Genomic DNA, 18,743 nt, shown 5'->3' with positions numbered 1-18,743 from the left:
ATTCTTGACAATCGAAGATCCTGTCATGCCCACAATGTACTTTCTGCCGAAAGTGCATAAACTCTGAAGAAACCCCCGGGCAGACCCATTATATCAAGTTGTGGTTCTCTATATGAGAATCTTTCCATTTACATTGATCACTTTCTGGCACCAATTGTCCCCACCTTAACATCATACATAAAGGACACAGGAGACTTCTTACGAAATGTGATGAACATCGCATGGGTTGATGGTTACAAACTTGCAACTATTGATGTAGTTTCTTTGTACACTTCAATAACACACAACATGGGCCTAACAGCCATGGATTTCTTCTTGAAACAGAAACCCTTGGAAGAATTACAACACTGGCGAATGATTAAGGAAATGACAGAATTATGTCTTAACAACAATGTTTTCCCTTTCAACAAAACATACTATGCCCAACGATGCGGAACCGCCATGGGAGTTGCATTTTCACCGAGCTACGCCAACCTAGCAATGGGTTGGTGGGAGAGAACTACAGCCTGGAGGGAAGAGAATGACCACTACACCTCGAAAATTATAATTTGGTTGCGTTTCATCGATGACCTGTTCCTTATTTGGAACGGAACAGACACTGAATTCAATGAATATCTGGGAAAACTGAATAATAATGAGATGGGGCTGAGATTTACATCAGCAATCAGCGACAAAGAAATTGTCTTTCTGGACACTAAGGTCTACGTTGAAAATGGACAATTAGAAACTACGGTCCATCGTAAAAGCACTGCAACCAATAGTATCTTACATGTTGAAAGCTTTCACCCTACAAACCTAAAGAGGAGTATTCCCTACGGCGAATTCATCCGCATGAAAAGAAACTGCTCTAATACAAAAGAAATGAATCAGAAATACAGAGAAACCACCAAAAGATTCTTGCAACGAGGATACGCATACAATGACGTCAAAAAAGGTGAACTCAAGGCAAGAGACCTAAGTAGAACACAAACATTGATCAACAAAAAGAAACCTAATGAAACGCCATCAAAACCAGAACCAATCCGTATGATTATCACATACAGTAAAGAAAGTCAAAAAGTGAGAACAATATTAAATAAATATTGGAACTTAATTCAAAACGATCCTGATATTGGAGAGCAACTAGGCAACCACCCTCTTGTAACATTCAGAAAGCCACCCTCACTACAGGACAAACTTGTGAGAAGCCACTTTGAGATGAAAAAGACAAATGATTGGCTTTCATTAAGACAAAAGGGATTCAAGAAATGTTTTCAATGTAAAGCCTGTACTGTAGGTGAATCTGTTAAATCACTGAAAGATCCCCAGGGAAAAACATTCAACATAGAACAAATCATCACATGTAAGACGACTCATGTGGTATATATTCTAACATGTGCTTGTGGCAAGAATTACATCGGAATGACGACCTGTCCACTGCACAAAAGAATCCTGGAACACATTAGAGCGATCCAAAATGGAGACATGTCTTATGCAATAGCCAAGCATATGTCACGACACAAAGGAAAGACCTGGAAAGACATAAGATACAGTGGCATGGCGGCAATTCCTCCCAATGAAAGAGGGGGAAATAGAAAACTACAACTACAGAGATTGGAGTCACGTCTAATTATAAGATTCCAAACGAAAACATCGAGAGGATTAAATATGGACGAAGAGATGTATGTCCACCTGTGAACTAACTGTATGATGGAACTGTAATTGAAACAGGAAGGACAAAAAAGAGAGAAAAATAATAAATGAAGAAAGTGGACTAAGACAATTATAAATTGAATTAACATGAATCCCAGGCCTATGTTGTCACTCTATTACAATTCCGTAGGGCACTCAGCCCATTACGAACAGACTATAACAAATTGGTCAGATCATTCTGGTGAAGTCATGATGGCACTTAGCCCATACTGTATACTGCAATACTAATAACATAAATTCTCTTATTTAATAGAATGTATGTTTATTTGCATTTTGGTTAATGCCCTACATGGGCGACACGAAAATTCCTAGCATTTAACCATATTACAGAGACTTCATATTATGTAATGCCAATATGAATCTTACTAGAGTGACTAAGAAAAGCCTATAATGTTACAAAGCTTTAATTGACATAAACGATTCTGTTGATATATGTTATTTGAAACTACCTCCCCCACAATGCATCATTAATTGCTAGTGGGTGGAAAGGTATAAAAACTGAAAAGAGATGTAGGACTAGTGGCAACACTGTGATCAAGACCTGCGGTCGAAACGCGTAGGTGTAGGGGGCTACATGGAGTCTCTGCGCTAATAAACCCTTTAATTATACATTGAGCGTGTGCGGACATTAAGTTCTTTCTTGGTGACTAATTTAAATACAGGGAGACGTTCGTCCCTGTTGTCCAGCACCTACCGTGCAAAGCGTGCACCCCTTGAGGACGATTTGGTGATTAAATAAATATATATATATATATATATATATATATATATATATATATATATATATATATATGCCACGAACTCCGTCAAGTCCCAAAGAATCACCCTCAGAACAACAACGAAACCGGACCCACACGGATAGTTTTGCAAAATTTAAAGTTTATTCCATCCTTTTGTGCAGAGAACACGCCGCCATGACGCGTTTCGGGACCTCCGCCCCTTGATCACATGACATGGTCCGATTGTACACCCATCACTTTTAAAGTGCTAATACACAGTCAGCTGACACCATGGCCTGTGGAAATAAAAAACAGACTTCAGCCTGGTTCAATAGCACTCATACATTGAGATGTGTCCACTTCTGAACATTTTTGTATGGTCCAAATGCATTACACATTCAACTATGGATTTGAAGATACAAAACATAGCATTTTTCAAAGGAAAGTAGTTCCTTCTTTGTGCTTGTTTCATTCAATGTTCCCACTGATACGCTAACGTCATTTCCATATAAATAAATTGATTAAAATACATCATCAATTAAGACGCTAAGCAATTCATATATATCAGGTTAAAATCGTATAAAAGAATATATATATATATACAATTTCTATATATTGTGCAAATTTGCTGTATTATGTGCAAACCACGCAAATGGAAAGACCTCGTTAATCTAGTTGGGAACACATAGTATGGACCATTTTATCAAAATTGTGCCCCAGTGGGCATTTCGTGCTACTCATAACCACTGCCTCCACACTGCCATATCATGGGTTCAACAGCTGGTGCACTGAAAAAAGAACTTTATCACAATCATCATTGTGATAAACAAAACCCTATTACCCAGTGAAACAATATTTGTTGTTGTTCCCACCACCATAAAACAGAGTTAAAAATAGGAGGACGGCTATCTACATGTCCGACTCATTTGCATCTCAGTTTGTTTGCAGTAGCTCATAGCCAAGAGGCTCAGACGGTATGTATGATTAGATCCCTAATAAAGACAAGAATGTAAGTCTTCCGTTTGATTCAAACCGTTCGGGGTTTTGGAATTCAACTCCAATATATAGCGGGTTTCTAGAACTCGCAGCTGAGCCTCTCTATCCCCGCCTCTGCGCAGTGGCGGGACCATATCAATGGCAAAGTACTGCAAACATCCTATATCTCCCCCGTGAACAGTGTTGACATGCCTAGCCACAGGGTAAGCCTCATCCTTGTTAGTGACCGCTCTCAGGTGCTGAAGAATGCGCTTGTGAACCTGCAACTTCGTGCTACCCACGTAGCGCAGGCCACAAGCACATTCCAACACATAGATGACGAAGTCTGATTTACAGGTGATTTTCTTTTTAATTTCTTTCACCTCATTGTTAAAGGCAGTAGTATAGGTGGTTCTATTCTTGCCTATCTTACATGCCTTGCAGACTGCACATTTGAGAAAGCCCTTGCTCTTCCCTAGCCAGTTGTCATTGGCTATCTCCGGGCTGCTCTTCACTAGCATATCACTCATAGATCTGGCTCTACTGTATGTTATAGCCGGTCTATTGGCAAGGGTCCCCCCAATAACCGGATCACCCTTGACTACCTGCCAGTTTTTACGAATGATGTTTAGTATTGCTTTGTGCTGTCTGCTGTATGCTGTTATCAGTCTAGGTTGACCAGACTCCCTCTCCAAAATTAGTGTAGGATCAGCATCCGCTGATTGGCCGTGCCCTGCAGTTAAATTTGCACGCCTCATGGCACTCTCCACCATTGGTTGCGAATAGCCTCTTTCAATAAACCTTGTGCTGCTGGCTTTCTGTGCTATCTCACAGCTTTCATCTGTGCTGCAGATTCTTCTGATTCTCAGCATCTCCCCGTAGGGGATGCTGCGAATCAGATGTGCTGGGTGGTGGCTGGTGGCGTGTAACACTGTGTTTCCTGCTGTCAATTTGCGATGTAGGTCAGTCACCAACCTACCATTCACAATGCTCACCTCCACATCCAAAAAGGCAACCTTCGTGCTGCTAATCTGGCCCGTAAATTGTAGGTTCAAATTGTTTACATTGATCTCAGTTATGAACCTGGTTGCCCCTTCCTCTGACCCCCTCCAAACAATAAAAAGGTCATCAATGAACCTGTACCAGGCTATGATGTTGTTAGCCATGGTACTCGCATAGGTTTTTGCTAGGACCTGCTCCTCCCAAAGCCCCATATGCAGACAGGCATAGCTCGGGGAGAAGCAGGCCCCCATGGCAACTCCCCTCAGTTGCTGGAATACCTGTTTTTGGAACAAGAAAAAGTTGCTCTTGAGGCAGATTTCTGTCATCTCACTGACCATATTATTGTGCTGTAGCATGCATGCAGGTCTACGCTTCAAATAGTGTTTCACCGCCCTCAGACCATCATCATGATTAATACTGGTGTATAAGGAAGTTACATCTAGCGTTAGTAATAAGTAATCTTCCTTCCACTCCAAGGTTCTGATCTTATCCAAAAAGTCACCAGTATCCCTGATATATGAGGGAAGCATCCTCACATGCTCCTGCAGGAAATGGTCAATATACTTCGAAGCATTCTCAAAAGGACCCTGTCTGGCGGAGATAATGGGCCTCCCTGGTGGTTTGGTCACACTCTTGTGGATCTTTGGGATCATGTAAAACACAGGGATCACAGGGTAATTTGATTTGAGAAATTTTTGCTCATCCCCACTTAGTAATCCCATACCCTTCCATGTATACAATCGCTCCTACAATAACAATTTCTATCATTCAATTGCAGTAGAGCCTCTTCCATATACGTTTGTTTAGGCCACAGGACAATGTTGCCCCCCTTATCTGATTGCTTAATGATCACATTATTCTCCCCCTGTAGCTTCTTCATTAGACTTCCATAGGCATTATTACACTTTTTGCTGTATTTAATGTCTTTTGTCTTAGAAGCCTGATGCAGATCCTTTAAGTCAGAAATCACCAGATTGTTGAAGACTTCTATGTTGTCATACACGGATATGGGGTTAAATGTCGATTTTGGTCTAAAACCTGTGGCCCCTGGGGCATTTGTTGTTAACACCTGTTCCCTCTCAGTGTCCACCAGGGTTCCCCCTTCTATGTTCAAATCGACCAAGTCCACATACAGCTCCACCTCTCCTGCTAAACAGGTACCCATATCCGGATCAGTTCTGATCTTGTCTTGCAATGGTTTTCGCATCTTAAGTTTGTTCTGCAAGAATAGCTTTCTGAGTTTCAATTTCCTTATGTACTTAAAAAAGTCCATTCTTGTTTGCGCATAATTGAATGTACATGGGGGGCAATAGGTTAAGCCCAATGATAAAGTTTTAACCTCATTGTTAGTTAAACGAACATTTGACAGATTAATCACAGAAAGTCTGTTGCTTACTTGTGCATTCAATTGCGGTTCCAGCGTTTGCGACCCCGACCCTGTGCAGATGGTTTCTTCGTTCCGGTGTGCTGCTCGCCTTCTCCTCCGCCACTTGCGTTTGAGGTTGCGTTTCTGCCTGTTTTCATGCCAGCGGTGTGTGATCTTAGGGTCTGTCTGCGGTCGTTTCGTAGGCACTCCACCTCCTCTCCCAACGACCGCTTGGTAAACCCCACCGCCTCATTCGTATTGCGTTGATCATTTTCGGATTCACTGCCCGGTATAGAACTTAAATTTGATTCAGATGTTGACGGGCTTATGTTCCTACTGCTGCTCTGCCCTGCACCTCCTGAGGGAACGCCGGTCGGTACCTTTGGATGATCGTATTTTTTCGAAAAGGTAAAAATGCGGCCATTCTGGTAATCTAGTTTGTCCCTCTGAAACTTGAAGGTTTTCCTTCTCTTGATTACCTCCTCTTCTTTGGTGAGTCGTTGTGTCATCGTTTCACGCAAACGTTTTTCCTGTTCCGCATCATTTAATCATTTAATTCATTTATTTTCACCCCCAATTTCTCTCCATCGCTCTCCGCATACTTGATCAAGATTTTTAATAATCCACTCGAGTAGTCCAAGTTACATCCCGCCCACTCGATCAACATTTCTGGGTCCGGGTTTTCGAAGCTGGGGGCTAACAAACTCCTTAAGCCTCGTGGGGCACGACCAACCTCTAAGTAGCGGGACAGTGATTTCTTTTCCCACCACTTCGACTGTTCCGCCCGCATGGCTTTTTCTAATTTTCTAAAAAGTTCTTTCATTGCGTTAGTCCCAGTACTTAATGGTGTCACCAACCCCTTGGGGTCGTTGTCAACAATAGGGGCATTGTCAAACATTCCGATAGCCGCCTCCTCGCGGTTTCTGACCACATCAGCGGCGGCCATGGTCTCTGCACTTCAAATGTTCGTAATTAACGGATGTGTGTATGCACTCGGCTATGTGTAACGCGGATGTGAATAACCCCTCACACAGCGCCGCTTCCTCCTTCAGTCCCGAATACGATTCCCCGCGGCCCCTCACCAAGCCGTCGACTGCTCTTCGCGGCGTCGGTTCTACCACAGCCGTGGGAACTGCCTCGCCTTGCAGTGCAGTCTTTGCTCCAGGGGATTTCCGCTCGTCGGGGGCTGCTGCAGTTGCTCCTACTAGAGCTGTCGAATTTTGCTGGAAACCCGCAAACCTGCTTCCTTCCGCTTTCGCCTAAGTTACTGAAGGGGTCCGGTAAACACCCAGAAGCTGTCGGTGTAATAACGTGCCACGAACTCCGTCAAGTCCCAAAGAATCACCCTCAGAACAACAACGAAACCGGACCCACACGGATAGTTTTGCAAAATTTAAAGTTTATTCCATCCTTTTGTGCAGAGAACACGCCGCCATGATATATTTATATATCCAAAGAAACCCTCCTGGAAGAAAGGCAGAGGCCACAACGGGGAACAGTATGAAGGCTTTCTTTATTGCAAAGTTGGACGGCACTCCGGGCGTATGCATTTCCGCTGTGTAGCTTCGTCAGCGCCCAGCGTGGTACTCTGGAGGATGGTCGAGTGCCTGTTAATAAAATGAGAGTTCATTCACTGCCACATTTGTAGATCGCTCCGCCCTTGGTGATGCCTGACAGCACCAATCACAGCGTCTCAAGAGTGCAAAGCACTTCATCTCCCAGCATGCAGTGTTAAGCTAGGAAAGGGCAGCCAGATGGTAGCGCGACCCACAAAGTAGCACTCGATCACTTCTCTCACTGTTACCGTGTCCCCTGCAACGTACAGCCTCCTTGGGTCCCCAACTGCACAACCTTCGACATCAGGGATCAATTTCACGGGGGTAAGTCCGACAGTGCGTCTCTCCCAATGCGGAGTTGATAACTCCGACACCGCTGTGTTTTTCCCTGTTGGCTGGGGTGGGCCTGATCTGTTTCAATAACTTGAAGAGAAAAGTTTCTCGCCGGGGCAAGAAAGGACGCCAGTATGGATCAGGCCAACTTGCATGCAGGGGCCTCTGTAAATTGCCGCTGGCTGGTAATTGTCAATATCCAAAGAAACCCTCCTGGAAGAAAGGCAGAGGCCACAACGGGGAACAGTATGAAGGCTTTCTTTATTGCAAAGTTGGACGGCACTCCGGGCGTATGCATTTCCGCTGTGTAACTTCGTCAGCGCCCAGCGTGGTACTCTGGAGGATGGTCGAGTGCCTGTTAATAAAATGAGAGTTCATTCACTGCCACATTTGTAGATCGCTCCGCCCTTGGTGATGACTGACAGCACCAATCACGGCGTCTCAAGAGTGGAAAGCACTTCATCTCCCAGCATGCAGTGTTAAGCTAGGAAAGGGCAGCCAGATGGTAGCGCGACCCACAAAGTAGCACTCGATCCCTTCTCTCACTGTTGCCGTGTCCCCTGCAACGTACAGCCTCCTTGGGTCCCCAACTGCACAACCTTCGACATCAGGGATCAATTTCACGGGGGTAAGTCCGACAGTGTGTCTCTCCCAATATATATATATATATATACCTATGTATATATTTAGGTATATATATATATATATATGCATGTATATATATATATATATAGGTGTGTGTGTGTGTGTGTGTGTGTATATATATATTACCTACTGGCGGTTGCCAGTAGGTAGTTATAGTTAGGACCTAGTTACCATAGGAAAATCGCAACATTCTATTCCCAATAACTTTGGCGCCGATTGACGAATCTTTGCGAAATTTTTAAAACTTATGGCCTGCTTCAGTCCGCTACTATCTTTAAAGTTTTGGGGAGATTTGGCAAGGGGGGCTGAGAAAAAGGGGGGTCCCAAAACGTGTTTTCTCAATGCAATTTTCCATAGGAAACTTTAGACACGGTTACTGCCTGAACAGCTGAACGGAATTACACCAAATTTGGCAAAAAGGTAGCCCTTGGTTCAGAAAAATCCCTTTTTGTTAAATGGTGTAAATCCGTTCAGTAGTTTTTAAAATATTAATGGAAAAAGAAATATATATATATCTGGGTGTAGCCTAATCACACATCTCATCGTGAGATCTGATTGGCTGTCAGCACTTCATCCAAGAAGGGTTGGCAGCCATCTTGGGACCAATATACATCATTGCACCTCATTAAAAAGCATTGCAGTTAATAGAAGGTTTTACGACTTTAGTTACATTATAAATCATTTGTTGATGGTACCATACTCATTTTAGGAATTGTGGTGTGTTCTAAGGGGATTTTTGCATGTGAAAAAGCCTTCTGCTGGGATATCATGAATCATGTTTGAAAGAAAACTATTTTCTCATGCTTTTCCCACAGACGTTTGGAAGGTGATCTATAAGCTAAACTTAGCACATATTTTCTGTAAATTCACATTATCTTTCTCAGTCATGTGAGAATGAAGTCTGACATTCTCAGTAAAACATGTACATTCAGCAAGGGCAGAGACTGTCAGTTGATTCCTTTGTGTTCTACTGCAGCTTCCCAGAGTGCTCTAAAGAACAACTAGAGTGCTAACAGCCTTACTTATGACAAAAGTATAACACACCTGAAGCCATCTTGATTGGAATAAAGTGGTAACTCTTAAAACATTTAATTTAAAAAGGAACAAAATGAGGGGGTTCATTTTACCATAGGAAGTATGATTAGTGCTGCAGAAAGAAAAATTAGGGCACATTTTGAGTGACTTCTCAAATCCTCTTCTATTTCATAAAAAAATTCTGACATGCAGACTGAAACCTGCACTTTTAATACCAGCAGCAGACTTCCCTGGTGAGCAGTAAGTAGCTTTACTACAGTTATCTAATAAGCAACTGGAGTGTTAACATTCTGAATTTATGGCAAATGTGTGACACATCTGAATTCCTTCTTGATGGAATCAAAGTAAAAAACTGAAAGTATTTCCTACTGAGGAGACTGTAGTAAATTAGGAAACTTCATAACAAATAAGTCTCCCAAGATGGCCACCAGAGACAAAAGAGTCCAAATGTAGCAGAAATATCATCCAAATGTAGCCCACGTATAGCTCAATTACAGAATGTCCCAGAGTGTTCTTAAGAACAACTAGAGCGCTTACTGTCTCACTTATGACAAAAGTATGGCACACCTGAAACCGTCTTGATTGGAATAAACTGGTATCACTTAAAACATTTAATTTAAAAAGGAACACAAGGGGGTTCATTTTGCCATAGAAATTATGATTAGTGCTGAAGAAAGAAAAATGAGGGCACATTTCGAGTGACTTCTCAAATCCTCTTCTATTTCATTAAAAAATTCTGACATGCAGACTGAAACATGCACTTTTAATACCAGCTGGAGACTTCCGTGGTGAGCAGTAGCTTTACTACAGTGATCTAATGAGCAACTAGAGTGCTAACATTTAGAATTTATGGCAAATGTGTGACATATCTAAATACCTTCTTGATGAAATCAAAGTAAAAAATTGAAAGCATTTCCTACTGAGGAGACTGAAGTAAATGAGGAAATTAGAAAACCTCATAACAAATAAATCTCCCAAGATGACCACCAGAGACAAAAGTGCCCAAATGTAGCACAAATAACACCCCGATGTAGCCCACATGTAGCCCAATGACAGAAGTGTGCAAAACACTTTTTATTTTTGTGTTTTTGCAGATTTATATAGTGCAGACTTGTCAGGTATGGGAGTGCTTTACATGAGCATTTGTTACATCACACAAGAACAAATTCATTTTGGTTTTAGACATGGGGAGATTAAGTGATTTGACCAGAATCACAGAATGTCGAACTGAAGCAGAAACTCCAACCTGGTTCCCCAGTTGCAAAGTCTGCATCTCTGGAAGTAACACCACATCCTCTCCCCTAAGTCCAACTGGATAAAAAAACAAAGATAACAAATAATTTAAAAGGGCTTTGACCCTATTTGAAAACTCAGAAAATATGTCCTCATTTTAGTTTTTTAGAGCACTAACCATAATTTTGATGCAAATAAGACCATCTCATATATGTAATTTCTAAAGGAAATGCTCTAGGTATTACAGTTTTGATTACATCAAGTTGACCTCAGGCGTTCCACACTTTTGTAATAAATATAGAATGTTAGCAATCAAGTTATTCATTAGGATACTGTTGAGAGGCAGAGGCCAGGGGCACGGACTCCTAAAATTGAAGGTAGGTAGGAGGGTGCAGAGGTAACAATTTGACCACACTGGGCAGGCAGGAAGGGCAGTGGCAGCACAACAGACTATGGAGGGCAGTGGAAAGGGGGGCAGGTGCAACAAACCACAATACAGGACTGGCAAGAGAGGCTGTGGCAATATATTAGACCATTGTGGGCAGAAGGAAGAGGAAGTGGTAGTACAACCATACATGTCAACAGACCCAATTCAGCCAGGAAACGTTCAACGTTTTTAAGCCCAAATGGGCTTTATTTGATCTGTCTCCTGTCTACAATCTCCTCTTTTTTAATGTAAGTTAAAGGGGAAAATCAATACCCCAGATTTTTTCAAAGTGTCCCTCTTATCAAGTTCAAAATGTTAGCAAGTATGGTACATTGGATCATGGAAGGCAGAAGGAATTGGGGTAGGGACATGGACTCGGATAACAGAGGACAGGAGGGACATGGAGAGGTGCACCAAACTGACCCTACAGTGTAGGCATCAGGGTTTGCTGCAGCACAATACACCACACAGGGCATGCAGAACGGAAGTGCAGCACAACAATCCATAGAAAGCAAGAGGGAGGGGACAGTACCATGCTCATGGACAACAGAGAACAGAGGGGAAAGAGGCAATGGTAGCTAGCTGACCATAATGGACAGACAGGAGAGAAAGGTGCAGCAAAAGGGACCATAAAGGGCAGGAGGGACAGATCAGGGGCATTACAATGGAACAGACAAGCCAGGAGGGAGGAAATAGGGGTCTGCACATGGAAACAGAGGACAGGGGGCAAGGGGGAAGGGCAGGAGCAGCAATATGACTATGGAGGTCAGGCAGGATGGGCACTAGAAGCAAGATACACCATGGAGAGCAACAGTGAGACTATAATGGCATACACACAGACCGTGGAGGGAAGGTGGGAGGGGCTGTGGCAGCACAGAAGGCCTTGCATGGCAAGCAGGAGGGCCGTGACAGCACAATGGCAATGATGGGCAAGAAGGAGGGTGCAGGGGCATGCACAATGGACCATGGAGGATAGAAGGGAGGTCAGGTCCTGGGCACAGACAGAGAGTTCAGTGGAAGGGGCCTCACAACACACCACGCAGGGCAGGCAGGAGGAGCAGTTGCAGCACAACAGACCAGGGAGGACAGAAGGGTGTGGCAGTAAAATGGACCATGGAGGACAGGAGGAAAGGGATAGGGGCATGGAATGTGGACAGGCAGGGTGGAGGTGGCAGGGACAGGTTGCAGTCATCTGACAATGCAAGGCAGGTGGGAGGGGAGTGGCAGCTCAACAGAACACTCTGTAGATTGGAGTGGCAGGTCCATGGAACATGGTGGGCAAAAAGGATGGAGCATGGGCATGCACACAGACATCGTAGGGCAGGGGGAAGGAGAATAGGGGCAGCAAGATAAGCACAGAGACTAAGCAGGAGGTCATTGATGGGGCATAGAATTGGGCAATGGAGGGCAGGAGGAGTGGACTGGTACATCATGCTAAATGGAGGGCAGTGGCAGCACATCAGACCATGCATGGTAGGAGGGAGGAGGCTAGTCCATGGACTTAGACAACAGAGGATAGGGAGGAGGTGGATGGGGAAGCAAGCTAACTGTTCAGAGAAGGTGGGAAGGCCAGTGGCAGAACAATGGCCACACAGGGCTGTAATAAGAGAGCAGGGACATGGACTTAGACAATTGATGCCTAGTCAAGTCAAGTCAAGTCAGAATTTGTATAGCGCACTACATACCCAGAGGGTCTCAAGGCGCTTAGGAAGGGGGGAGGTTTACTTATCGAAAATCCAGGTTTTAAGCTGTTTTCTGAAGGCTAGGTGGTTTTGAGTGAGGCGGAGGTGGATGGGAAGGGAATTCCAGGTTTTGGCTGCTAAGTAGGAGAAGGATCTTCCCCCCATGGTGGTTTTGTGGATGCGCGGGATGGTGGCGAGGGCTTGGTTGGATGAACACAGCTGGCGGGTGGGGGTGTAAAAGGAAAGGCGCGTGTTGAGGCAGTCCGGACCAAGTTCGTAGAGGGCTTTGTGTGCGTGGGTGAGGAGACGGAACATTATCCTTTTGTTGATGGGGAGCCAGTGCAGGTCTTTCAGGTGACCGGAGATGTGGTCTTTGCGAGGGATGTCTAGTATGAGTCTGGCTGAAGCATTTTGGATGCGTTGGAGTTTTTTCTGTAGTTTTGCGGTGGTACCGGCGTAAAGGGTGTTTCCGTAGTCCAGACGGCTAGTAATCAGTGCGTGGGTGACCGTTTTTCTTGTTTCGGTGGGGATCCAGCTAAATGTTTTTTTGAGCATTCGTAGGATGTTGAAGCATGATGATGAGACGGCATTGACTTGTCTGGTCATCGAGAGTGAGGAGTCCAGGATGATGCCCAGGTTCCGTGCGTGGTCCGTCGGTATGGGGGCTTTTCCTAGGGCCGTTGGCCACCAAGAGTCGTCCCAGGCGGAAGGGGATGCACCTAAAATGAGGACTTCCGTTTTGTCCGAGTTCAGTTTCAGACGGCTGTGCTTCATCCACTCGGCTACTTCTTTCATCCCTTCATGTAGGTTGGTTTTGGCGGTGATTGGATCTTTGGTGAGTGAGAGGATCAGCTGAGTGTCATCAGCGTAGGAGATGATGTTGAGGTTGTGTTGACGTGCGATGGTTGCGAGGGGGCTCATGTAGACGTTGAAGAGGGTCAATCAATCAATCAGAGCATTTATATAGCGCACTACTCACCCGGAGGGTCTCAAGGCGCTGGGGGGAGGGGGTCCGCTACTGCTCGAACAGCCAGGTCTTGAGCTGCTTCCTGAAGGCGAGGTGGTCCTGGGTCAGGCGGAGGTGAGTCGGAAGGGAGTTCCAGGTCTTGGCGGCCAGGTAGGAGAAGGACCTTCCTCCTGTGGTGGCTCTTCGGATGCGGGGGACGGCGGCGAGGGCGTGGCTGGTCGATCGAAGCTGGCGTTTGGGAGCGTAGACGTTGAGGCGGCTGTTGAGGTATCCTGGTCCTTGGTTGTGTAGGGCTTTGTGTGCGTGGGTGAGGAGCCGGAAGGTGATTCTCTTGTTGACCGGGAGCCAGTGCAGGTCTCTCAGGTGTCCGGAGATGTGGCTGCGGCGGGGGTTGTCCAGGATGAGTCGTGCTGAGGTGTTCTGGATCCGCTGGAGTCTCTTCTGGAGTTTGGCGGTGGTTCCGGCGTAGAGGGAGTTGCCATAGTCCAGACGGCTGGTGACGAGGGCCTGGGTGACCGTCTTCCTGGTCTCGGTGGGGATCCATCGGAAGATCTTACGTAGCATGCGCAGGATGTGGAAGCACGACGAGGAGACGGCGTTGACTTGTCTGGTCATGGAGAGGGAGGAGTCCAGGATGAAGCCCAGGTTGCGTGCGTGGTCTGTTGGTTTGGGTGCGCTGCCCAGGTCGGGGGGCCACCAGTAGTCGTCCCAGGCAGAGGGTGAGGATCCCAGGTTGAGGACTTCCGTCTTGTCCGAGTTCAGTTTCAGGCGGCTGTTCAACATCCATGTGGCTACGTCTGTCATCCCTTCGTGCAGGTTGGCTCTGGCGGTGGCGGGGTCGTTAGTGAGGGAGAGGATCAGCTGGGTGTTGTCGGCGTAGGAGATGATGTTCAGGTTGTGCTGGTGTGCGATGGCTGCGAGGGGGCTCATGTATACGTTGAAGAGTGTTGGGCTGAGCGAGGAGCCTTGAGGAACGCCGCAGATGACTTCGGTGGCCTCCGATCTGAACGGGGGGAGGCGGACTCTCTGTGTCCTTCCGGCGAGGAAGGAGGTGATCCACTCCAGTGCCTTCTCCTGGATTCCGACGTTGCTGAGGCACTGTACTAGGGTACGGTGGCAGACAGTGTTGAAGGCCGCGGAGAGGTCCAGGAGGATGAGGGCCGCTGTTTCGCCGTTGTCAAGCAGGGCTCGGATGTCATCGGTAGCTGCGATCAGGGCGGTATCGGTGCTGTGGTTGGCCCGGAAGCCAGACTGCAAGAGGTCGAGGGAGCCGTTCGTCTCGAGGAAGGCGGCCAGTTGCTTGTTGACGGTCTTCTCGATGACTTTTGCCGGAAACGGGAGCAGCGAGATGGGGCGGTAGTTCTTGAGGTCGGTTGGGTCTGCTGATGGTTTCTTGAGTAGAGCGCTGAGTTCGGCTTGCTTCCAGCTCTCCGGGAAGGTGGCGATGTTGAAGGAGGTGTTGATGATGTCCCGCAGGTGGGGTGCGATGACAGCGTCGGCCTTGTTGAAGACGTGGTGAGGGCAGGGGTCTGTTGGAGATCCGGAGTGGATGGAGTTCATCGTGCGGATGGTGTCTTCGGTGCTGATCGGGGTCCAGGCGCGGAGGGTGGTGGTGGGGGGCGGTGGTTCGGTCGTGGCGTGCGTCGGTTGAGTGCTGAAGCTGTTGTGTATGTCCGCGATCTTGTTGTGGAAGTAGGAGGCGAGGGAGTTGCAGAGGTCTTGCGAAGGGGTGATGTCGTTGTTTCCGGCGTTGGGGTTGGAGAGCTCTTTCACGATGTTGAAGAGTTCCTTGCTGTTGTGTGCGTTGTTGTCCAGTCGTTCCTTGAATGCGGTTTTCTTGGTGGCGTGGATCAGCTGGTGGTGTTTTCGGGTGGCGAGCTTGAGGGCAGTCATGTTGTCCGGTGTTGGGTCTCTGCACCAGGTTTTCTCAAGTGCTCTGCAGTTCTTCTTGGAGCTCTTGAGTTCGTTGTTAACGCATGGGGCTTTCTTGCTGCCGGGTCTGCTCGGCGGGGTCTTCAGCGGGGCGAGGTCGTCTGCGCAGTCGCTGATCCATTTCGTGAGGTTGGTGGCTGCTTGGCTGGGGTTGGTTGTGCTGGTGGGAGGGTTCTTGCTCAGGGAAGTAGCGAGCTGGTCTGTAGTGATCTTGTTCCAGCTTCTGCGGGGAGCCTGTTGCTGGTGATGGTGGAGTGTGGTCCTTCTGAAGCTGAAGTGGACGCAGCTGTGGTCCGTCCAGTGGAGTCCCGTGGCGTGGCTGAAGGGGATGTCCTTGCTGGAAGAGAAGATCGGGTCGAGTGTGTGTCCGGCGTAGTGGGTGGGGGTGGTCACCAGTTGCTTGAGTCCGAGGTTGGCGAGGTTGTCCAGCAGGGTGGTGGTGTTGCGGTCGTTGTTGTTCTCCAGGTGGAAGTTGAGGTCCCCGAGGAGGATGTAGTCGGCGGAGGGGAGGGCGTGTGGGCTGATGAAGTCGGCGATGTCCTCGCTGAATTGTGTGCGTGGTCCCGGGGGTCTGTAGATGAGGGTGCCTCTGAGGGTGGTCTTGGGGTTGGCGTGGATCTGGAAGTGCAGGTGTTCGGCGGGTGCGAGGGTGTCGTCGGTGTTGGTCGTGATGCGGATGGTGTTCCTGGGGATGATGGCGATGCCTCCTCCTGTCTGGTTGACGCGGTCTCTCCGGATGATCTTGTAGCCTTCTGGGATGGCGATGGTGATGTCGGGCGCTGAGGAGGCGTTCATCCAGGTTTCCGTGATGAAGGCGACGTCTGGGTCTGTGGTGTCGAGCAGGTTCCATAGCTCGATGGCGTGTCTGTGGACGGAGCGGGTGTTGAGCAGAATGCACTTCAGGTGGGTGCTGCTGGTGTTCGGCTTGGTGGGTGCTGGTGTGGCGTGGGTCCGGTTGCAGGTGAACTTGCAGGAGTGGCAGCTGAAGGGTCCGTGGGTGCGTCTCGGTGTGGCTCGGTAGCAGCCCGGTGTTCGGCCGGTGTTGAGTGCGTTGAGGTCGGTGGCGTCGTAGGTCCGTCGGGTCGGCTTCCGGCGGTGGGGGCCAGGGGTCCTGGCGCTGGGCGCGGTCCAGGCGCGGACGGGCTCAGACGGGCTTACCTTTGGCGCACCTTCGGCGCTCAATCGGTGCTCCCGCTGCGCGCGTCCGCTGCGCGGTCGCTCTGGGGGCGTCATAAGAAGGGAGCCGGGAGGGAGGGTCAGCTGGGAGGCGGGGAGCACGTGGGCCAATCGGCAAGCGGGGGGGCGGGGTCGCGGCAGGAACGGCGGAAAAAAACGGCGGGCTTGGTGGGCGGCCCTGCGGCGGCTGGGGCGTCGGATCGACGTCTGGCAGGCAGCAGGTAGAGGTAGGCAGGCAGAGCAGGTGGGGAGCGTGTGGGCGACCAGGCCGTGGAGGGCGCAGTGGTCGCTGAGGGGCTGAGTGATGATCCTTGCGGGACGCCGCAGATAACTTCGGAGGCCTCTGACTTAAAAGGGGGAGGCGGACTCTCTGAGTTCTTCCAGCGAGGAACGATATGATCCAGTCCAATGCTTTTCCTTGGATTCCGATGTTTCTGAGGCGTTGTATCAGGGTGCTATGGCATACTGTGTCGAAGGCTGCAGAGAGGTCAAGGAGGATGAGGGCGACAGTGTCTCCGTTGTCCAGTAGTGTTCAAATGTCGTCTGTTGCTGCGATGAGGGCGGTTTCGGTGCTGTGTTTGGCTCGGAAGCCCGACTGTGAGGAGTCGAGTGATTTGTTGGTTTCGAGAAAGGCGGCGAGCTGACTGTTGATGGCTTTCTCAATGACTTTGGCAGGGAATGGGAGGATCGAGATGGGGCGGTAGTTTTTGAATTCGGTGGGGTCAGCTGTGGGTTTCTTCAGAAGGGCGCTGAGTTTGGCGTGTTTCCAGCTTTCTGGGAATGTGGCGGAGTTGAGGGAGCAGTTGATGACGTCTCGGAGATGGGGTGCGATAGCGGAGCTAGCTTTGTTGAAGATGTGATGGGGGCATGGGTCTGTAGGGGATCCTGAGTGAATGGAGTTCATCAGGTGAATGGTGTCTTCTGTGGTGATGGGGTTCCAGTTGGAAAGGTTATTCGGAGGAGGTACCGGTTCGGAGTTGAGTGGGGTGGACTGGTTTCCGGGTTGGTTGTCAAAGCTGTTATGAATGTCGGCGATTTTGTCATGGAAGAATGAGGTGAGGGAGTCGCAGAGGACTTGAGAGGGGGTGATGTCGTTTGAGCTGGCGGTGGGGTTAGTGAATTCTTTGATGATGTTGAAAAGTTCCTTGCTGTTGCGAGCGTTGTTGTCTAGTCGGTCTTTGAATGCTGATTTCTTGGCTGTCCGGATTAGTTGGTGGTGTTTGCGGGGGGGCGTTTTTGAAGGCGGCTTGGGTGATAGTGTTTGGGTCTTTTTTCCAAGTTTTCTCAAGGGAACGACAGAGCTTCTTGGATTTCGTAAGGTCATCGTTGAACCATGGGGCGTTCTTGCTTCCTTGCTTGATTTGATATTTTTTCAGGGGTGCTAGTTTGTCGGCGGTTTGGGTTAACCATTGTGTGAGGTTGATGGCGGCTTGGTTAGGGTTCGTTGAATAGGCAGGGGGTTTTTGAAGAAGCGATGTGGAGATCTGGTCGATGGTGATTTTGTTCCAATTTCTACGCAAAGTTCGTTGAGGGTGGTTGTGGATCGTGGTCTTATTGTAAGTGAAGTGGATGCAACTGTGGTCCGTCCAGTAGAGGGGTGTGGTGTGAGTGAAGGAGATATGCTTGCTGGAAGTGAAGATAGGGTCAAGTGTGTGTCCTGCGTAGTGAGTAGGGGTGTTGACAAGTTGTTTGAGTCCGAGATTGGCGAGATTGTCCAGAAGGGTGGTAGTGTTACTGTCGATGCTCTTTTCCAGATGGAAATTGAGGTCTCCCAGAAGAATGTATTCTTCCGAGGGGAGGGCGTCTGGGGTGATGAAGTCAGTGATGTCTTCGCTGAATTTTGTACGGGGTCCTGGTGGCCTGTAGAGGAGGGTGCCTCTGAGTGTTGTCTTGGGGTCGGTGTGGATCTGGAAGTGAAGGTGTTCGGCGATAGCGAGGTTGTCTTCTGAGCTTGTTAAGACGCGGATGGTGTTCTTGTGGGCGATGCCTCCTCCTGTTTGGAT

The sequence above is a fragment of the Lissotriton helveticus genome, chromosome 2_1, assembly GCF_964261635.1.
Source record: "Lissotriton helveticus chromosome 2_1, aLisHel1.1, whole genome shotgun sequence".
Taxonomy (NCBI): Eukaryota; Metazoa; Chordata; class Amphibia; order Caudata; family Salamandridae; genus Lissotriton; species Lissotriton helveticus.
This window is presented reverse-complemented; position numbering follows the sequence as displayed.